This window comes from Acartia tonsa, chromosome 14, assembly GCF_053477335.1.
Source record: "Acartia tonsa isolate MP-2025a chromosome 14, ASM5347733v1, whole genome shotgun sequence".
Classification (NCBI taxonomy): Eukaryota; Metazoa; Arthropoda; class Copepoda; order Calanoida; family Acartiidae; genus Acartia; species Acartia tonsa.
The window spans coordinates 31,511,178-31,535,706 of NC_137273.1; positions in this window are offsets into that span (position 1 = coordinate 31,511,178).

The window sequence follows — 24,529 nt, forward strand, 5'->3', positions numbered from 1 at the left end:
TATAGAGTAGCTTCACTACTAAAACAAGAGCAATATGTAGAGTGTCAACTTATTCAATCCCTGAAAATTTCAGCCATCTATCTTAAACAAGGTTCGAAAAAAATCATGAAAACTTAAAAATCTATGAATCAATCTAACACCCCAATTGATAAACAAATCTTATTAAAAAAAAAAAATGTAGAATGTGAATTTATTTAATCCCTGAAAGTTTCAGTTGTCTGTCTTGAAAAGATTTTGAGAAAATTATGAAAATGTAAAAATCTAGAAATCGATTTAGCACCCCAATTAACAGACAGATGGACAAAACAATATGTAGATTAGATGAGCATATGTCATAAGAATCTTCCTTAAAAATTTCATCTTTCTATCTTTTATAGGAGCAGAGAAAATCATGTTTCCCCCATAGCGTTACAGACTGACAGACTGATGGACTTACGGACGGACAGACAACGTGAATTATAGAGTAGCTTTGTTACTAAAAAGGAGGCGGAGTAACTATCATAATTAATTCTTAATTAACAAGGGTGAGTAAAGAAGTTAATAACAACCTGAAATTTGCAAATATTCAAACCATTCAGTAGTAATTTTTGCCCAAAAATTTTGGATTTTTTGGCGGAATAAGAATAAATAACAAGAAAACTTATTTTGTACAACCTTCTTCAGTTAGCAGAAAGACATTATATATCAATCCAAAAATTTCAAAAACAAAAAAATATCTTTCTCAAACATGTTTTAGAAACCTTGGCCTTAAAAATCTCCATTGATACATACTTGAAATTAATTTCTGGTGTAAAATTTTATATTGAACATGAACATATGGTACAGTTGATGATACTGTGGTAGTGTGACAGACAAAGGGGGTATGCAAAGCATAGCTTCGCTCCTGAGTTGGAAAGGAATGTTTGGCCTTTGTTTGCAGTCTCAAAAATAGATATGCACCTGAGAGATTTGACTGGCTTATCAGATGTCTGCTAATCCGCCGCTGCAAGGAGGAGTTCCCTACTCCCCTTTTCATCAGCCTGACCTTCCCTCCTACCTTCGCCCCCCTGGCCACAGCCCTAGTGAGGTGACCCAAGTGAACCCCCCTTTTTCCAAGATTAACCCATCAGGACTCGCGATAAGATTTCACCTCCCTCCTACCTAACTATTGTAATATTTCTGTACATAAACCCATAATTTGTTCAGTTACTTTAGTACAATAAATGTTGTCTATGTATGGTGTTTAGTGCTCCTAATGGTCAATGACCCCAGCATGGACCCATTCCCTACCAGAGCTTTGGCGGCGGCTGCAGTTGCCAGACCTCTCCGCGCCATGCAATTAGCTGTCTCTGCCCAACCAGCCACAGGCAGGGAGTTTCCTAGATTTACTCAGATGACTCATTGATCAGTACCCAACTGTATGTAACCATTCCAGAACTCCACTCCATGCAGGTGAAGCTCCCCATGATGAGGACTGGGGAGATTAGGCAAGTAACAGCAAATATTGATCCAGACAACCTTGTACCAGGATCTACAGTAACGTCAGCAGATTCCATGGACACCCCAATGCCTAATCAACCATTCCTATCTGCCTGAGGAGCTGCGGACACCGCCAGCCAAGTACCCTGTGGCTGCTTTTAGAATTCCAGTTACAACAATTGCCCCACACGTTGTTCATCAACTACTTGGCCACCTGGCCCAACTGACCACCAACCTGTACAAGACAGGAGCCAACTGGACACCCATGCCAGAACTGAAAGAAGGAGAGAGCTCAGTAGACAAGGCCCTGGCAGGAAGCTTTAACAGGAGTGTTAAACCGGAGGATTGACAGCTGGTCCAGAAAGCGGATTTTTCACCCAGGAGCCAGTAGTATACCTAGGAGCAGAGGAGCCCCCAACCTCCTTAGAGCTTTGGAGCCCCCTGACGTGAGCCACTGTGGACCAGCCTAGAGATTGAAGGAAGCCACACTCTGCAGCAGGATGCCATGTACCAGGAAGGGAAGAGCAGAGTTGACCTACAGCTACAAGGCTACCTCCTCCAACGCCACACCTGGCCACAATGGAGTAGCTGAGCTTCAACCCAGGACCCTGCCTAGCCACCAAATGTCTAAGGAGCTGAAGCCTCACCAAGAGATAGAGACAGAGTCTCAGCTAGGGAATCTGAGAAGATGGCCAGGGGCAGCAGCAGCAGCAGCCATCTGAGCCAGGGGAGCAGAAGGCTTCAGCCCATGCCCAAGGAAGCTAGGATGGAGCCTGGAAGAACTGGAACCCCTGTTACATAGTCAGCCGCCGCCTGTCTACATACCACCAATTTGCTACTTCAGAGAGGGTGGGCCTGTCTCTCACCACTATTGACAGCCGCCACGTGTCTACATACTACAAATTTGCCACTTGGGTTGGCCTGTCTCTCATCACTACACACCCTAGAAGTTTCGGAAATGTTCAGCTGGATTAAACATGCACTATTCCTAGTTGTCAGATGCAAATCTGTTGGCATATGGCTATGATGTATGGTAAGCAAAGCACTGTATCCTATTCCACTCCAGATGATTGAGGTACCAGACATCTTCCACCAGACAGATGGCGGCCCAGAAACTAGTCCAAGATGCCCCCAGTAAGGCACCCCCTGGGCCTGACTGGCCTACCTAGATGTATCTGTTCAAGGACTGGCCAGGGATACAAACCCATGGCCGAATCTTGAACTCGAACCCGTGCCAAGGAAGTTCCCGCTTGTGGGCGGGGATCCGACCTCCAGGCTGTCCCAGTGGCCATTAGAGGTTGCCCCAGTTGGCAACCAGACCAGACCTAGTTAGCTGCCAGCACCTTCATTGCTTCAGCTTGCCCTGGCAGTTGTTACAAGGAGAACTGAAACCTGTCCTTGGGAGCACCATCCAGAGAACCAACACAGGATGCTGCGAGGAAATGAGTCAAAAGAAAGCTACTACCTGCAGGCAGCACTGGGATCCAAGTCTGCAGACGCCACTGGGATGAGAAGCACTCCCATGGGTGTGGTTCAGCCTGGAAGAGGGTGTTGGAGAGACTGCAGACCAACCAGAGCCAGCCCTCGGCTAGCAGCTGGCACCAGCAACAGCCTCTGCTGCCAACCATCTGAAGTGAGTGGAGGCAGGATCCCCCTTGTGGAGAAGTGTTTGTGGCAGATAATCTTTAAGCGCTAAGCCACCCAGGACAGGAGAATGTCTGTTGTGTTGGCAGGACCTGTAGGTTTGGAGAGCATGATGGATGAAACCAAGGAGTTACCACCAGACACCAATCCTCTTTCTGTCACCTCACCTCAAGTCACCTAACCTGCTCCAAGGCCAATCAGGGTAATCACCCCTCTGGCTCTAGTGCTGGAGACCCTAATGCTGCAGGTCACGCCCTCTCCAAAATATGGCACCTTCCTGGGAAGAACCCTGACTGGAAGGGGAGAGTGCCCCTGTCAGTTAGCAGATAATTGACACTGCCCAGCTGGAAGCACAACTCAGTAACCGCAAGTGCCCAAAAAACACTGGCCAGCAGCCAAGCCGTAAGTTGTAACCCAGATTGCCAGCCTGCTGCAGAACTAGGTCAGGGCTGCCAGAGATCCCCCAGAAGCAGAGTCAACATCAAGATAGGAGCAGTTGCTAACACAGCCGCCAGACCAGGCCTGGATCCAGCCTCCAGACATGTCATCAGAGCTGCCAGCAAGGAATCGGGAGTTGCCCCTTGGAGGTGTTTGAGACATTCGACAGGGGTGACACCCTCCCTGGTCTTACTCAGAAAGAGGCTACACTGCCGACGGACATGGTGCTGCCACAGCCCAGCCAGGGGAGTGATTCAGAGGTTATTAATGTATGTAAGAAGTGGTTAGAAGGAACACATCCAAGCACAAGAAAAAGGACAAGCTTGCAGTTGGAGCCCCTGTCTAGCATCTGGCGCCCCACCTGGTTGATGAGAAGCCTGGCAAGCTTAACCAGCAGTGGGCTGGATCCCAACTGGTGGTTTCCAGCATGACAGAGGTACACCAATTCATTCAGCAAGCTATGCCAACTGCCAGCCTGAAGAGAGTCACAGCCCATGTATGAGAATGGTGTTAGTATACTGCAGAGCTGACCACTAGCTGGGTAAAAATACAGATGTGACGGAGCCACAGCTCCAGCCCAAATCAGGGATGGCAAAATAAAAACCACCTGGTTTTAATCAAGTGGTTTAAACCAAAAAAAAAAAGCTAAAAAAAACAAAAAAAAACAAGGTGGGATGGTTTAAATGGTTTTTTTAATACAAAGGCCTATCTTTCCAGTTATATCCTTATAATAAAGTAACAGGATGTTTGTATGTGTGTTTGTATGTTTGTACCAAAGGATCTCGCTAACCGCTGAACCGATTGGGTTCTCCTTAGCAAGGTAGCTTCTCATAGGTCCCGGGAAGGTTTATAACTATTTTCTTTGGGGGTGAGACACCCCCAACCCCCCCTTCCGAAATTTAAAAAAAAAAACTTTTTAACTAAATTTAAAAATGAGGGGGGGGGGCAACCCCCCCCCCCCCAAAAAAAAAAAAAAAATGTTCGCCCCCCCCAAAAAATTTTTTTTTTACTTTTTCTTACAAAATATAAAATAAAAAATTCAATTATTAAATTCGACTCTCTCCTCCTCAAGTGCCCCTAGAGGCCTCTAGGGGCCTAGTCGCTAGTCTTTTTATAATGTAAAAAATACAGTCAAAAACATAAATACCTAATTCAAAATTCTTTTAACAGTTTTAATCTTTATACTAAAGGGGTAGTTTCACGAAATGCATTTGAACTTAATTTAGTGTACCGCATATTTTTACTTAGTTAATGGGGTAAACTACATTTAAATAGCATATATTTGAAATAAATTCAATTTTCTACCACGTAGTTTTTAAAATATCAAGACCTGAAAATTGTCTTTTTGTGATATATGCAATTTAAAAAGACGATTTTCAAGTCTTGATATTTCAAAAACTATGTGGTAGAAAATTGAAATTTTTTCAAATATATGCCATATAAATGTAGTTTAACCATTTAACCAGGATAAAATCTGCGGTTCACTAAATCAAGTTCAAATGCATTTCATGAAACTACCCCTTTATACTAAATTAGAATACTTTAATTTGGATATTGTAAAAAAAAACAAAAAAATTATTTTAAAAAACCAAAAAAACCTGGTTTTTATGAATAAAAACCAATAAAAACCGGTTTAAACCAAATAAACCACACTGGTTTGATCTTTTTTAAAAAAACATGGTTTTTTCCCATCTCTGGCCCAACTACCCCTTAATTGCAAAAAAATATCAAAATTGCAACCTTTTTGTGCACGACTGGTTAAATCAAGTTTTTAAACCTTTTTTTATAATATAAATTTTGCAAAAAATATCAATAATTACTTAAAATTATACCTTAAAGAAACAAATCTTATTACATAGGTTAATTTTCTTGTTCTAGGTCTTTTTTTGAGGAAAGTATATTTTTTCCTTTTTTGGCATTAATATGTTTTCTTTTAACAATTGAAAATTAAAAATATTAAAGTTTAAATGGTTTTTGAAGGAAATCATTGTGCTAGACATTTTGTTTTATGGGGGATTTTCTTAATAATATTTCACTCAACTGAGCACAGTAAGTTTCTAGACTAAGAAACTTTGACTTTCCACAATCAATAAACAAAAACTTGAGTCCTATGTAATTTTGGGTGTATAATCATAATCTGTTAAAACTAAAATCTAAACTACACCTTTTTTGCAATAGAATAGCAAAATTGCAACCTTTTTTTGCACTACTGGTTAAGTCGAGTTTTCAAACATTTTTTTAAAAATAAAATTTTGCAAAATATATCAATAATTACTTAAAATTAATTCTTAAAGAAAAAAATCTTATTACATAGGTTAATTTTTTTGTTCTAGGTCTTTTTTTGAGGAAAGTATATTTTTTCCTTTTTTGGCATTAATATGTTTTTTTAACAATTCAAAATTAAAAATATTAAAATTAAACAATTTTTCTTGAATAATAAGTTGAAAATTTCATCCACCATGCTAAATTGATGAAAATTTTAAAAAATCATATTTAAATGTTTAAAATACCAATTTTCTACATTTAAACCAAAATGTTAATAAAAATGCATTTGAAATGACTTAAAACTTAAACAAGAACTTCTTTTTACACTTTATTCTGTATAATACATTTTGTTGGAATAAGCCCTGATAGGCTCTATGACAAAACATCACTTGATCCATAAAGTTATTACTTTATTGTTGAAAGCATGAAACTTTAAAATAGTCAGCTACAAAAAATAAAATAATCAAAAAACATATTATACATTCAATAAGAAATTTACATGAGAAAAAAAGTTATGAAATTTTAACTTTATAGAGAGGCAACGCTCTTTTCCATGTAATAAAATAAGCGTATTTATGCTATATTGTATATGTCTACTCAACACAAAAATAAACTTAAATTATCACTATGATCAAAATATTTATTTCACAAATGTATATAAATAAAACAAGTAAGATAATATCTAAAAAAGACTACGTTTTTTATACATTTAAACACCAATACTTTCAGTTAATAAAAAGAATAAAGGAAAATCAAATTTTTCTGCTTAAAGGGAGTGTGCACGTAAAAATTTCTCATCTGATTATCAAATCAAAAATCAAAAACTATGTGAAAAAGTTTAATTTTAGCTATAATGGGAGAAAAAAGCAATTTAATGCACATTTTATATAATACGGAAAATTTCTTCCTTTCCCTTTACCTTATAAAATTCGTCGGAAAAAGCCGTTTTTTAAGCAAACAAAAGCGCGTTTTGCTCTATCTCTGAGATATTATGAATGAGATAATGTTAAGATTTTATATTAAGATGAGAAAAAATTCACGTTCACAGTCCCTTTAAAGTATTAAAATCTCTATGTAATGAAAAAGAAATTATACCTTGTTTTGGTTCTGTCACTAGAATATTAACAATAGATGTATGTAGCCTCAAGATCAAAATACAAGTGACTCTTTCGAATTTACAGTTTAGAACAATTAGACAAAGAAATGAAAATTAAAGGCCCGCCATACTCAAAGACAGATGCTTAAAATTTCGCGGCTTTACTTTGGGGAAATTCAACTGCGGGGGAAGAAAAGGGAAGGAACAAAATCCACATAAGAGGCGGATAAACATATGTGAAATGATGCTATTTTGTGATTGGGTGAAAAGTTGACCAGCGTCATACGTGTGAATGACCTACATGGCTTGGGTTATTAGATAGCATCATGCATAAACAAAATATATGCGATTTGATATTGTTTTTTTCTATTATGAGCAATGAAAATCTTTCAAAAGTTTCATTGTACATAAAATGTCATTTTGAAATGCCTAGAACTTTTTTTGTTATTGAAGCTGAAGGCTTCAAATTTGTTGTATTGGGTCTACTTGTTTCAGTCTTTAAGCAGTTAAAGCTTGGTATTTATTGCGGGCTTCCTTTAAAGCCCTTTTGGTTGTCAAAACACAGTTAATCATCATTTGATGAAAATGAAACTTTTGAAAAACTCATTGAATCTTTTTGTGGCTATATTTAAACTGTTTAATTTTTACACTGAGGTGTTTTTTAATTAAAATCTTTGTTAATTTCTCTTCTGCGACAAAAAATAAAGGGAATTTTTTACTATTTCTAGGTTCTTTTCTGTAATTTAAACTATATAACATGAAATAAGTTTTGATTGTCTTTCTTTTGAGTCATCAAACACAGTACAAAGTAACATATTATTGATGAGTAATAAGTAACATATTAAAAAAATAACAATTGTTTTAATGAATATTAAAATTTCCTTATATGACATGACATCAGAGCTAGTCTGTAAATCATGTGTTCACTAAAGGTAGCCATTACTTTTTTTCCTTTCTTTTTATAAAGTTACAGGATCTCTGTGTGTATGTCTGTCTTTAAAAAAAATCTTGCTAACCACTGAACTAATCTGGTTCTCCTTTACTATGTAACTACTAATTGTTCCTAGGAAGGTTTATGACTATTTTAGAGGAGAGTACCACCACATTCCTAGGATAAAATGACCCCTAAAAAAAATAAAACTCACACTCAAAATTTTTTTTCCCAACTTTTCGAAATTAAAATTTAAAATAGGGGGGTGGGGTGTCAACCACCCCACCCCCCGAAAAAAATTGGGTTATCAAGTTCAACCTCCCCCTCCTCAAGTGCCCCTAGAGGCCTCAAGGGCCATAGTTGCTAGTTGTAAGTATGTTATGTAGACATGTTAGAAATGCTCATAAAATTAAAGGAGCCCAAACCATGCAGGGCTACTCAATATGACCTATACTAAACTTACCTAACCTGACCTCTGTGGGGGTGCCCTAACCCTGCAGGGCTGATCAATATTACTTAAACTAACATAACTTCACTTAACCTAATCTAACCCCTGCAGAAGGCTACAATCCTGCGGGGCTACTCAATATTACCTAAGCAAACTTAGATTAACCTAACCCCTGTAAGGGGCTATAACCCTGCAGGGCTACTAAATATTATTTAAACTAACCTAATTTAATTCATCCTAACCACCCCCGCATTGATAACCCTGTGGTACAACTCAATATTATCTAACTATACCTTTAACCTAACCTAACTTAACCTAACATAACTTAACACCTGCAGGGGGAACTAACCCAGAACCCTGTGGGACTACTTAATATTACCTAACTTAACCTAACCTATGTGGAATTAAAATTAAATCATTGTGCTGAATTTTTATTTAAACCTTCAAAATACTTTATTCCATTTAATTGACATTTTAAACGTAAATAAAAAATATTTGTTTAATTTAAAAAATAAATAGTTCTATGTACATTGTACATTTCAATTTTTCTTTTAAGGTTAATCCTCCCACCCTCTCATCATGTGAAAAAAATTTTAATATTTGAGCAGAATCCAAGCAAACCCAATGAGGACTCAATGCCAGAAAATAATTTACTTAAAAGTGTTTTAAACTGTATATAAGACATTTGCGAATACATTGGTACCATTAATTTGCCTCTGAGATGAAAAGAAGTATACTTTTTAAATTTTTTTCTCTTGCTACAAATCAAATTTCAAAATTGAGTCACCAAAAATGCAAAACTAATTTTTGCTCTAGAAGCATCATTTTTTGGAGCTAGATAGTGCTTAATATCTCATTTTATTTGCCTGTCATTGCTTTATAATATACATATTAGAACTTGGTTGTCTTTAGAACAGCTGACTGAAAAATGGAGGTTTAGTGATAAACACACTTTTATTGTAGCTCCAAAACTACCATTTTTTTCCCCAAAATTTTTGGCTGTAAAGAAGTGTTATATAATCATATAACATCCACTAAAGTTTGAATTTTCAGAAATCATTCATAAGGTCACCAGAAGGAATTGAATATTTGGAAAAAAAATTAAATTTATTTTTTGCACTGCTATGCATTGTTATCCTTTTATATAACTAAAAAGAGAATTATTTAATGTTTCTATAGATATGTTTATCATTTTACTAGGCTAAATATAACTATAATTACAGTATTTTTAAACATCAAAAGTGATTTTTTTGATAGGTATTTTGGGTATTACACTAGATATCCAAAATACACTTTTTGTTGGACACCCTGTAAAATTAGAGTTTTATGCATTATGTACGCTTTTTACATGAATACATATTTTGGTGTATAAAATCTATAGGTTGGATGTAAGATTGATGAAAAAATTTATTTTTAAAATAATGAACTTTTTTTTGCCATCCAGCATCCTTGAATCACCCAATGGACCAAAATATAGAGTATTAACAAAATCGGAGAGGTAGTGCAGAAAAGTGGTACACTTGGCAAATAATGCACCATACCAGGGGCGTCCAAGCTTTTTATTTTGGGGGGGTTTAAATGGCGCGCTAATTTTTTTAACCCCCCCCCCAAAATTTTTACCCTGGGGGTAAAATTTGCTTGGGGGGGGGGGTAATTACCCCACCCTGAAATCTGTTGGCAGGGGTAAAATTTGTTTACCCCCCCCAAAATTTACCCCCGGGTAAAATTTTTGGGGGGGGTAATTTAAATTTTATCAAAAATTTAGTATTAAAAATGCGCGCGAAGTGCGCAAAAATTTTTTTTGTTAGAGATTTTCTATTTTTGGGGGGGGGGTATATACCCCCCCAAAATTGTTTGGGGGGGGGGGGTAAATACCCCCTCCTAAATGGTTGGGGGTGCCTACGGCACCTCCAGGGTAGGTGTAAATTTTAAATGGGGGGAGTAATCGCCCCATTACCCCCCCCTTGGACGTCTATGCACCATACATATTAATTTACTTCGAAATTGTCTTCTTAGATCTTGTCTCTACAAAACAAATTTTTATGTTTTCTTGTAAATGAACTAGGGATCAAAAATAACAGATAGGGAAATTGTAAATTAAATAGTAAAATATTTTGATTTGTTATTTGCAAACAAATAAACAATTGATAAGCAAATTGTATAAAAACCTTGATAGAACAATTATTTTCAGTTGTACACCATGAACAACTTAACATTGTTCACCCTGTTATCCATCTTGGCTCTGGTAGCTAATTCTCAAGCAGGTAAGAATATTTCAATAAGAATAATTGAAAATGTCAGTCCGTCCCTTACCAACGGAATGGGGGGAAACATGATTATTCAGCTCCTATTTTCTTAATTAAAACTTATAGATCAATTAGTTTCAATAGATTAAAAATTTGGTCAAGATTGAAATTTGAGACACTTATAAAATAACTTATTAAAAAAGAATAAGAAAACACTATCTTCCATCCACTTATTGATTGTGCAATTCTGATTTCGAAATCAAATGTAATGATATAATTTTTTCTTTATTAAATTTAGTGACTTAGATCTAAGCATTTTGTGTATTTGCTAAAAAGGTAGATCAAGTAACCCCATCAGTAATGATTAAAAACAATTTTTTTTAAAATTTTATCGGTGCTTGCTTACATGTGGTAGACTGGAGCACCAAAAACCCCGCTTAATTTAAAAAAAAATTAAAATAAGGGGGGTACAAAACGCCAGAATGTTTAGTGAGGTAAATCAAGTAAATCCAGTATACCAGAGGGGAAAGGAATGAGAGAGAGAGAGATGTATCTTTGCACAAGTAATCTTAAGGGGAATACATAAGAAGTGTTTTCATGGGGAAGGGGGGGTTTGAGAGTTGGTGAGAGTGGGGTAATGAGATAATGTTAAGATTTGATATTAAGATGAGAAAAATTTACGTTCACAGTCCCTTTAAGGGGAAATTTGTCCAAATTTAGTGATTGATGTATTTTTGGACAAGTAATCTCTAGGGAAACACATCAGAAGTCTTTTTATATGGAAGTGGGATAGGGGAAAGGGGAAAAAATGAAGGAAGGGGACAATTTCACCACAGACTTCACATTTATGGCCTAAATTTAGTGATTGATGTATCTATTGGCAGGTAATTTGAATACCTGAGAAGTGTTTTCATAGGGGAGAGGAGTTTGAAATCCTTAGGGAAAAGTGGTTGTTATTTAATCTTCAGGGGAAGACATCAAAGGTATTTACATGGTGGAAAAATGTAAATAAAAGTTGTCAGGCTTATTGAGACTAACTCAGGAATAGTTCAAAATTTTTTGTAGGTCCATTGTAACCATTTTTGTAGCTGTTATTATTAGTAGCCAATCTACTCTATAATTTGAAATGTCCGTCCGTCTGTCTGTCTGTCCATCAGTCATGAAGTAGGGGAAACGTGATTCTCTCAGCTCCTTTAAAAGATAAAAGGCTGAAACTTTTTGACAACATTTCCATAATTAAGGAGCACAATTAACTAAAAAACATCAATGGCAGTTGGACTGCTTTTTAGCAAGTTTTAAGCTATTTTTGTATTTTTCACATTTTTCTCCATATCTTTGGTGTTTATGGTCCGATTTCCAAATTTTTTTCAGTTATAGATATCAAAATTAAATTTCCTGTTGTTTAAAGAAAACAACTATGACTGTCAGACTGCCTTTAAGCAGGATTTAGGCTATTTTTGTATTTTTCACATTTTTCTCTATATATCTTTGGTGTTTATGGTCCAATTTCCAAAATTTTTGCCAAAAAACAACCATGACGGTCACACTGCCTTTTTGCAGGTTTTTGGCTATTTTTATATTTTTCTTTTACTTTTTCATATCTCTGATGTATATAGTCCGATTTTCTAAATTTTTAAGTTAAGGATATAAAACTTTAATTTCCTGTCATTTTAAGAAAACAACCAAGGCGGTCAGACTGCCTTTTAGAATGTTTTTGCTATTTTTATATGTTTTACATATTTCCCCATACCTTTGGTGTTTTTGGTCCAAATTGGGATATCAGTATCAAAATAATTTTTTTCGATTGTTATCAGCATCTTTTATGTTATTTACTTTGACCGTCATTATTATACAAAATATGTGTTTATTTTCTCCAATAAATCTATTCTTGATTTTAATAAATACACTTAAAATCTACTTGTACATACTCCCATCCATGATTTTTTGTGCTTTGCTACTTATGAATGTTGTCATCCTTGTAATGTTTATAGATGTTTAGGATTTCTTACATAAATGTATTTTTTTATTTATATGCTAATTGTAGCCATTTTTGTAGCCGTTATTATAATGTTTATAGATGTATAAGATTTCTTGCATAATTGTACTTTTTTTTCAAACAGTAGATGTGTCAAACGATAGACAGACAAACAATAGATATGACAAACCCTAAACTACAACAAACAGTAGAATTTTCAGTTTTGCAACAAACAGTAGAATTTTGAAAGTGTGACAAACACTAGAAGCGACATATGATAGAATTTAAACTTATAAAGTATTCAACGATGGTTATAAATACTAATTAATATTATTATCAATGCAAGGATCTAAAGTGATAAGAAAATAACCAAAAAATCTATGTATATCCCCTATTGCCTAAAATTTGTGGCTGAAACAAATGAACATTCTACTCATAAAAACCAACAAATCAAAATTCATTAAAGTAGGTTCTTATAAAACTTTGGGGACTAGTGTAACAAACATCCCATCGTCCCCTCTCATAGTCATAAAACACTTCATTGACCAACATTAAGATTAACTGTAAAGAAGAACCATATTGGTTCAGCAGTTGGTGAGATCCTTTGCTACACACAAAAAAGCTTATTTCATTTTCATTTTTAAGTTTTAAAAAGAAAAATATTTTTTGAGGGGTGGGGGGTTATTTTTACTGGGAGGGTGATCACCCTTCAAAAGTTAAAAATCATCCCTGGACATATATGAAGCTTCACTGTAAAGAAGAGCCTTATCATTCAGTGGTTAGTGAGATTCTTTACTACAGACAAAAAAGCTTATTACTTTATACTAGCGGCTGCGCCCCTATCATCTAGGGGCCCTATATTCGATGGGATATAGAAAAGCAGAAAAATTGCTTAAAACCATACCAAGACTTACTTATTTATGAAATAAAACAGCCTTAAACCATCTCAGGGCCTATACAAAGCTTCCCTCTACAGGAGAACCAAATCGGTTCATTGGTTAGCGAGATCCCTCGCTACAAACAAAAAATCTTAGCACTTTATATAATAGGATAATAGGATTTTTTCTTTCACTTGCCATATCTATTGTTTGTCACCTTTAGAAAAATCTAGTGTATGTCATATTTTATCGTTTGTCATATCCTTTGTATGTTGTGTCTAGGGTTTGTCTGTCTACTGTTTGTCTAGGGTTTGACATAATACCCCAAAAATATATTGATCACTAAATTTGGACAATAAATAACAAGTCTATGGTGAAAAGTAAAGAAATTGTCCCCTATCCCCCTTCCCTAAAAAAAGACTTCATATATATTCCCCTAAAGATTACCTGTCCAAAAATACATCAATCACTAAATTTGGACAATAAATAAGAAGTCTATGGTGAAAAGTAAAGGAATTGTCCCCTTCCTTCCCTTTTTTTTCCCTTTCCCCCTGAGTCCCCATGAAAACACTTCTGATATATTCCCCTTAAGACTACTGATTAGAGATACATCAATCACTAAAATCAGTCAATAAACAAGTAAATTATGCCCCAAAACAAGTAATAAGGTTAGGTTAGGTTAAGATAACTGATCATACTTCTGATGTATCCCCCTAAAGATTACCTGTCCAAAGATACACCAATCACAAAATTCAGACAATAAATAAGAAAACTAAAGAAAGTGTCCCCTTCCCCCCCCCTTCCTAACCCCCCTTTCCCATGTAATCATTTCTGATGTATCCCCCTAAAGATTACCTGTCCATAGATACATCAATCCATAAATTTGGACCCTACTTAGAAGGCTATGTTAAAAAGTAAAGAAATTGTCCCCTTCCCCCCTTTTTACCCTACTATTACTAACTCTCAAACCCCCCTTCCCCATGAAAACAAATTCTGATGTATTCCCCTTAAGATTACCTGTGCAGAGATACACCTCTCTCTTTCTTATGCATTTCTCCTCTGGTATACTGGATTTACTTGAATTTCCTCACTCAACTTTCTGGCGTTTTGTACAGTGTAAAATCTATCCCCCCCTTATTTTTGATTTTCTTCAAAATTAAGGGAGGGGGGGTTAAAAACTACACCTCCCTTATTTTTGCTCCGGTCTTCACATGTAAGCAAGCGCCATTTTATCTTTTCTTTGAGGGAGGAAGGGAGGGGACAATGGGCAATTAATTCAATTTAAGAGTTTTTGCTGAAAGGCAAAGAAAACCAGATTTATCCAAAAAATTTGAAGAAAATTGTTTATCTATTTTTGTATAATCATTATTAGAACATCTTCATCCCATCTACTATATTATTAAATTCCACCAAAATTCAAGTTTATATGAAAGGTTCTTAGATTGTTTATTACACAAATATCACAGTAGAGTTTCTAGACATGAAATGACATTTTCTTTGAAAAAATTCAAGTTTCATTAAGATTTGCTTATTAATTCCTAGATTTTAAGATTCATGATTTTTGTGACTTCTATTTAAAGGACGCCTGCAAGAAAAAACACGCTTTAACTGCTGAAAGACTGCCACAAGAAGACTCAATCCCTCAAATTTAAAGCCTTCAGCTTCAATAACAAAAAAGTTCTAGGCATTTCAAAATATCATTTTATGTACAATGGAATTTTTGAAAGATTTCCAATGCTCATAAAAGAAAAAACAATATTTAATTACGTCGCCTAGACACAAAATTATAACCTTATCTTTGTCAGAAACTTAGATTACCTGTAACTGATTACATTTTTACAATAAAAACACCACATTTTATAGTCAAAATCTATGAAAAAAATTCGATTTAAATTGCATTTTCAAACTAAAATCATAGCGGAAACAAAGGGGTAAACTAATACAAGCTTAGCTGTGATTGGTTGTTAAGCTGATTCAGCCTTCTGATTGGCTACAGTACATTCGGTACAACGCAAGTAAAACTTAATTTTCTTTAATGATTTTGACTATAAAAATGGGTATTTTTATTGTAAAAATATAATTAGTTACTGGAAACCTAAATTTATGACAAAAATAAGCTTATAATTTTGTTTCTAGGCCACGTAGTTTAATTTCAAAGTTTTCAACATGAGCATTGCAATTCTTTCAAAATTTTCATTGTACATAAAATGTCATTTTAAAATGGCTAGAACTTTTTTGTTATAGAAGCCAAAGGCTTCAAATTTGGAATATTTGGTCTACTTGTGGCAGTCTTTCAGCAGTTAAAGCGTGGTATTTCTTGCAGGCTTCCTTTAAGATTAGACGGGTGAAATTTTCAGAGTTTAAATAAGTTCATATTTTACATATTCCCACAAAGTTTCATTAAACTGTTTTTAACCTATTTTTAAAAGATATATCAAAAATATATTATGACACCAGTAGAATCATAATGCAGAGCTAAAAATACATATAGGTTCTTAAATAACCCTTTTCAGTTATGGAATCTCGATCATAAAGTTATTTTTATTCAATCTTCATAAGAGAGGTATTTTTGTTAAAAGGAATATATATACAGTGTGTTTTTTTTATAGGAACTATTTTGAAAGCAATTTTACCCCACTTATAGTTATCAGAATTTAATGATTAATGGCTTATTTTCTTCGTTTTTTTAAGGCAATTAATAGAACACCAAAAAAATATTTCAGTTTTTATCTAAAAAGTACAGTAAAATTTAAAATTCAAAACTTAGGTGTCAACGTCTAAAATTGGTTTTAGCGCATTTTTTTTATGCTCAAATATTCAACCTTTTGCAAGAATGGCTGCTAAACACTTGAAATATGGAGCTAAAAATGTATACAGATACTATTAGGGACATGTACTAGAACATATCAAAGTTTGAAGGTCATATCTCAACCAGGGATGGAGTACTGGCGCCCCAAAGTCGACTACAGAAAATCCATTTTTTTTTCTTGCAAAGGGTAGAAGATTTAGGCATAAGAAAAATGCGCTAAAACCATTTTTAGATGTTGACACCTAAGTTTTGAATTTTAGAATTTACTGTACTTTTTAGATAAAAACTGAAATATTTTTTTGGTGTTCTATTAATTGCCTTTAAAAACGAAGAAAATAAGCCATTAATCATTAAATTCTGATAACTATAAGTGGGGTAAAATTGCTTTCAAAAAAGTTCTCATAAAAAAAACACACTGTAGAAAGCATCTTTATAAATTAGAAAATCCGCAGAATTCGCAGTTATTTTTTAAAAAGTCAACAAAATAATTGGCATAAAATCTCTCATCATAAATGTAAAATCAGATATAGAATCCTTTTTAAAGCAAATATAGTGCAAAAAGTAACCAAGACATTTTTGAAGTATGAAAATCTAAAGAATAGAGTTCTTTTTGATTTTGATATAAATATCAGATAAATATAAATAAAATTAGTGATTAAAAACTATAAAACAAGTTATAAGTTTTTTTTAACCCCATCATTGATTGAAATAAACTTTTAGGTTTGCTTATTATCAAAGTAGCATGTACTACTTTGGTAATGCTTAAACCTAAAACTGCAATTTAATCAATGACAGGGTTGAAAAAACTTTTAAATAGTTTTATAGTTTTTGATCACTATTTATATAAATTTATCTGATATTTATATCAAAAGCAATCTTTAGATTTTAATACTTTGCACTATATTTGCTCTAAAAAAAATTCTATATCTGATTTTCACATTTATGATGATAGATTTTATGCCAATTATTGTGTTGAGTTAAAAGATCATCTATTTTGTTTCTCTGCCTTTTTTATCATAAAATGTGAGAGACAGCTTTTTTCCTATATAAGGCGAAAAAAGTAACACTTAAGATATTTTTTGTCTTGAGCATGTTCTAAACTTATAGATGAACAACTTTCATAAAATATTTTTTAAAAACTGTCATTTAAGGCGGCAAATAAGTTTTGCAAATTTTTACAAATATGATTTAGGCGGATTTTCAAATTTATATAGACGTTTTCTATATATATTCCTCTTTCCAAAAAAAGATTGGATAAAAATAAATTTATGATTGAGATTCTATAACCGTGCCTTTACAGCAAAATGGGTAATAGATCATAAACATGTTTATGTTAATTCATTGATATATTGTAAAGAATTAACTTTTTAATGAACTTTAACTTAATTTTTCTCTATACTAGAATACAATAGAGCTAATCACAAACGGTTTATTAGGGACCCCTTAAAAATAAGGGTATCTTTAGCCTTACTTTAGTTTAGGGGAGATAGTCTACCCTTAAATTTAGTAATGTCAAGCTTAGGTAAAGATTTTGATAGGAATACTTTAGCCTTACATAAACCTATCATATCACTATAAGGTACTCTAAGTTGTCTTCCTTTGCCAGCCCCCCCCCCCTCCACATCTACCCTTTTCAAACGATTCCCCCCCAATGAATAGCCGCCATAACACTCACCATTCCCCTCCTCCCCCCGTTTCTTAGTGTTCTTTCAATTGGGGTTATATAAGAAAATTTTCAATAGCAAAGTTTCATTAGACTTAGAGGCGTTAAAAATTATCATGAATGAGGCTGTATATTCTATTTTAAGTTTTCTACATTTTTTCCCTTAATCTTAATCTTGTTTTTACTAATTAAGAGATTTTTTAGCTGATTAATAAAAACTCTTCCTATCTTTTAAGTAAAAGATTTAGGAATCCCTATCATAAACCCCTCTCCCTTTATGATGCCCCAGCCTTATAAATCCTCCCTTTTCATATAATTCTCCACCTTGGGTTACCTAAGGGTGTCGTTAATTAATTAAAAAAAAATAATGAATAAAATTGTTTCTTAGCTTAATAATTTGATATATTTTTTTTAACAAAAAATTTTGTGGATTAAAATAAACTTTAATACAATAGAAAAAAATCTTATAGAATCATATAGAACTAAAAGCATACTCTTTGTAATAAGTTTTAAATATAACTCTTTGTAGAATCTAATTTTCACATCGCCATAAATGTTCATTCAATTTAACAAAAAAGGATCAAAGATTCAGCACTTTTTCCATTTCAAATATTTGATTATGAGTCATGTGATTTATCTATATTTCATGTAGTGCCTGTATACCAAGCAAAGAAATCACTCAGTACAAAAAAAATTTAAATCTTTCTTTATAAATCTTACACCTTTAAAGTTTAGAGAAGTAGCCGCAATTATGTATAACAAATATAGGATGTATTTCTGTGTGTGCATGGGAATTAAATAGAAACTTCATTTGAAACTAATTAAGGCCATAATATTTTTTTTTTAATTCAAGCTAAAAGAACGATTTGCTGTTTTAAAAAATAACCAAAAAAATAATAAGGAAGTACAGCAGTACTACAGTATAATTAACCAATAGATATAATAGAACTAGATGGTCAATCGGGATCCATAATTTGTGAGACTTAACCCTTAACAGTTGGGCCCCTTGCCACACCTTTATCAGTAGTTCAATGCCCCCCCCCCCCCCCCCATTATCTCAGCTCCTATTAAAGCTAGAGGGCTAAAAAAAATTGAGCATGTCCCCTGTTTGATAATGAATTTTCGCTTCCTCCACACTTTTATTCAACAACCTTTGTTTTTACATCCTTTTTTACTTAGGGGGGGGGGGGGGGGATCACCAAAAAAACATAAAAAAGAACTTGGGACAAAATACAACTTTTTGGGAGATATATTTTTCATCCCCTCCATTTTATTTTATTTGGGGGAGGGTTTCCTGAACCCCATAAAACATCCCCCCAAACCTGTAGTAGTACATCCTCATCCTTATACTAAAGTAACAGGAAGTTTGTGTGTCTGTCTGTGTGTCTGTACCAAAGGATCTCGCTAACCGCTGAACCGATTGGGTTCTCCTTAACAAGGTTGCTTCTCATAAGTCCCGGGAAGGTTTATAACTATTTTCTTGGGGGTGGGATACCCCCAACGCCCCAAATATACCCCCCCCCAATTTTTTTTTAAATTTTTTAACTAAAATTATAAATGATGATTGGGGGGCACGCCCCCCCCCCCAAAAAAAAAAAATTTTCTACCCAACAAAATTTTTTTTTTACTTTTTCTTATAAAATCTAAAATAAGATATTGGGTAAAAAAATTTGACTCCCCCTCCTCAAGTGCCCCTAGAGGCCTCTGGGGGCATAGCCGCTAGTAAGAAATATAGGTATACAAGTCAATTTCAGGTTCCATGTATAATTCTGAAGGTCCTGATCCTCCAGGCATAGATGTCCAAGGGGGGGTGAAGTGGGGATTAACCTCCTCAAACAATTTGAGGAGGGATAAATACCCCCCCCCCAAAAAAATAAAAAATCTCTAACAAAAAAATTTTTGGGCGCGCTTCCAGTGCATTTTTAGTACTAAATATTTAATAAAATTTAAATTACCCCCCAAAAAATTTTACCCCAGGAGTAAATTTGGGGGGGGGGGTTAAACAAAATTTACCCCTGCAAACAGATTTCAGTGGGGGTAATTACCCCCCCAAGCAAATTTTACCCCCAGGGTAAAAATTTTAAGGAGGTTAAAAAAAGTTTGCGGCACGCTTCACATGCCATTTTTTCCCCCTTAAAAAAATTTCCCCCCCCCCACAAAAAAAGCTTGGCCGCCCCGCTCCAGGTATCCAGAAATTTTTTTAAAACTCCTTTTTTGAAATGAAAGAAACAGAATTTTAAAAAAAATTTGTAGAGTGTTGTGCGAGGTAACCCCAACCCCCAAAAAATTGAAAATTGAAGAAAAAAACATTTTTTAAGAGGGTCACCCCATCCCCAGAAAAATTAAAAGTGGAAGAAAAAAATATTTGTACCGGGGGTTTGGGAAGTCACCCCATTTCATGGAAGAAAAATTTTAAAATGGAAGCTAAAAAAATTTTAGATAAAATTTTTTTACGGGGGTGTGAGAGGTCACCTCACCCCCCAAAAAATTCAAAAATAAAAGAAAAAAAATTAAAAAATTGAAAATTGAAGATAATTTTTTTTTAATTTAAGGGGGTTTGGGAGGGTACTCAACCCCTCAAAAATATAAAATAAAAGAAAAGTATTTAAAAAAAAAATTAAGGTGGTGTTGGAGATTACCCACCCATGAAATAAAAAAGTTGAAAAATTAACAAAGGGGTTTGTCTTATAGGAACCCCTTTATATGTATAACAGAATTTGATGCCAGATAGACCATCTAGATCTTAAATATCTATTCATTGGTTGTCAAAGGTGTTTTAAAACAAGTTAGAGAAGAAAGAAAAATTACCTGCTTTCTCATACATTTAAGAATACCTTAATTTATTTAGGTGTCCCTAACTTTTAATGTAAGCCTACCTTAAAGTTTTACTAAAAACCTTACATAAGTTTCCTAAGTAACCCTTATCAACCCCCCCCCCCTTCCCCTCTCTTCTCTCCTCTACCTGCTTTCTTTCCAATTAAGTACCCTTTAGCTATACCTAACTCTTTATGTAAAGCTAGTCTAATCCCCTCCCCCTTTTCAATGCCCCTAACTCATATATCAACCCTTTTGATCCACTTCTCCAAGCATTACTTATAAAAAATAAAGGTTACCTTAATTAATTTTAAAAATAATAAGAATTAAAATTCTTTCATATGCAGACAATTTGATGTCGACTTTGTGTGGATTATTTTTAATTTTACTACAATAGAAAAAAATTATAAGGCAAGATCTTATAGAAATAAAAGCTACTCTTTGTAATAAACATATCAAATTTGATAATATGTGACTCTTTGTAGATTTTAATTTTAACATCTATATAGATGTTCATTCATTTTAACAAAAAAGTACATAGATTCAACACTTGCTTATTTCTAATATTCGATTATGTGTCATGTGTTTTACCTATATTTTACATGGTGCCTATTCCAAGGTAAGAAATCACTATATAACAAGGATGACAACATCCATAAAAGCGAAGCTCTGAAATGGAAGGACAAACAAACTTTAACACTTGTAGATTGTCAGAACTTAATTAGCAGAATATTAATGCATCAGTACAAAGAATATTGTAAGTAAATTTGTTGCAAAACTGCCTAAATGGATGATACTGTTTAAGGACATACTAACATTTTTGGGACTTGTTTATAGAGATGCTTTACTTATAACATTTTACCTTGTTGCATAAGAAATCAGTTTTCAAAAAAATCTGAAGAATCGGATAATTTTAATATACAAAAATTTGTTGTCAAAAAAGTTAAAAATCGACATGTTTCAAATGGACGTAAGGACATTCTGGTATTGATTATAGAGTTTCTAAATTGTACTTAACTACTACAGGAATCATTATGCAAAGTTTGGAATCGATAGGACAATTCTAACCTGTTTAAATTAACGAAAAGAGCTAACTCTCTGTGACGAACGTAATGACCGACGTACGGACGGACCAACCCTAATTATAGAAAAGCTTCGCTTTTAAAAAACGTTTTTTAACCTAACTTAAAAATCTAACATCTTTAAATATTAGAGGGGTTGTAGCTATCATGTATAACAAAAACAGGATGTGTGTCTGTGTGTGTGGGACTTCTTAAAAACTAATGAAGGCTATAATACTTTTTTTTAATTTTTAAGCTAAAAGAACAATTAGCTGTTTTAAATAATAACCTTTAAAAAAATATTCTACAAAGAAAGTACAAAAGTATAGTATAATGAACCAATAGATATAGTAGATCTAGATGGTAAATCGGGCCCAACTTAATAAGGAATTTCCAAAGAGTTATCTTTATCCCAAAAAAAGTTAACTATTTAAAGATGATTTCTTATATATGTTATGTTGTATGCTTTACATCATGCGAGGGAAGAAATTTTTTAACCATATGATTAACCTAAGCAAAGGCTTATCCTATGAAAGACTATTTATAGCTGATTCATTTTGCGAATGATATGAAAGGATGATTGCTCTTTCTAACACAATTCTGTTTACTTTCTAACCAATATATGGCAGATTGATCCTCCCCTGTATTCCTATTGGCTGAATTTGGGAGTATGTATCTATATTATACATTTTGATAATTCTTACTTGATATTTTCTTTATTGGTGTTCCTTTATTTCTTCAAAACTTGAATGACAGCTTTAAATGACTTATTTTTGATTAAATTTTTTTACGACAATTCTTCGCCTATCTTTTATGAGATGAACTGAATTTAGTTTCCGAAAGTGTGCGTAGCGTCCGCGTCCTATCTCAATATTTGCTACTAGCTAAAAAAGCTTCAAACTTCAAAAAAATCAAAATTTGAAAAATTAAAATTTTTGAATGTATAATGTATAAATCGTTTATACATTAAATCGATTTTCCATTTGACCGGAGTCGCTGAAAATAGGGTCTGCAATAATTGGGTTATCTGCTGTACACTTTAGGAAACTAGGGCTCGAATAGGAAATTTATTTTAGCTGATCTTTTATGAAGTGTTGATTTAGGGATGAAGAGAACACTGAAAACATTTTTTACTGTGCTAAGAAAATTGCTAATAAAACATCACATGTTTTATTTTAATAAAGCTTTATTACATTTGTCCCTAACATTTCAAAATAATGGTTTCTTATTTTTTGGAATAACAACATTTTGGACTAGTAAAATTAGTTGTTTCATTAAGTTGAGTGTTCAACGTTTTAATTTACAGTTGGCGTATTTTTGTGTATCATCATTAGGGCTATACATTAATTTATTGGCCTTTGTCTTATCCCTTCTAACCTTATACCTGATTTATTACATTTATCCCCAACATTTCAAAATAATGTTTTCTTATTCGTTGGCTTAATAACTTTTGGGACTAGTAAAATTTGATTGATTGTTTCATTAAGTTGATTTTTCAAACGTTTCAACTAGGGTTGGGCCGGATATCCGGCCAACGCCGGATATCCGGCAAACTACCAGTTATCCGGCCGGATAAACGGCCAAATTACTGGCGCCTTATTATATAAAACTGGCGGCTACGCCCTTAGAGGCCTCTAGGGGCACTTGAGAGGGGGGGGAAATGAATTTGATAACCATTTTTTAAATTTAGGGGGGACTCAATCTGTAATATTAACCCCTGTTGGAGGATGGGCGAAAAGGTGGCATTGAACGCATGCCTCTCCCCCCCCCCTGTGCATTTTCTCCTGGCCGCTCCTTATCCGCTTTTTAGCGGCCAGCCGCTAAATATTAAAACAGCTGTAGAGCAGCCAATTTTGCAGCTAGGATGACCAAATTTTAGGACGAACTTTTATTTTTCATAACAAAAAAATTACTTTTTCTGATCATCGCCAAAAAACGGCAAATAACGGAAACCGCCATTTTCGGCGGTTACGGCGGTAAAAAAATAGTAAAAAAAAACTTTAAAATCCCCCAAATAAATTAGTTATTTGGGGGCCTATTCGTATTTTTAGCTCTGCAGTATGATTATACTGTTGTCATAGTATATTTTTGATATACCTTTTAAAAATATGTTAAAAACAGTTTAAGATTTGTTGGGTTGCTAGATCAATTCCTAGATTTTCACATTATAAAGGGGGGGGGGGGGGGGGTTAATGCAACCATCTCGTAATCAGTGAGCAAATGACACTTAGAATTCGAATTTCGATCTGAACTTTTGCATGAGTAATCCTTGGTAGGTCTATTTTCCCTAAATCGAACAAAAAGTTGGAAAGTAACGGCTAGCGGCTCAGCCGTTCAGCCGTTTTTAGCCTATTTCAGGGTAAATCCAACATCAATTACGTAGGAATCAACTTTTTAAAACATATTTTTGGTTTAATTCATGTTAAATGATAGCAATAACCATTTTTAAAACTTCTAGCACCAACAGCTACCGTGTAGAACCGTTTGATAGCGTTTTGGAGTAGAAAAGAGTATTATGTTGAGAGAGGTTTCGTGAATAATTTGCAATATAGATATCAAAAAAATGACAAAACAGCTGAGCCGCCAGCCGTTAGCCGTTACTTTTCCAACTTTTTGTTCAATTTAGGGAAAATAGACCTACCAAGGATTACTCATGCAAAATTTCAGATGGAAATTCGAATTCTAAGTGCCATTTGCTCACTGATTACGAGATGGTTGCATTAAACCCCCCCCCCCCCCCTTTTTAAAATATTTGTGATTTATTTTAGTTTAATGTTTTTTTTTGTATTCCATAGTTCATTTT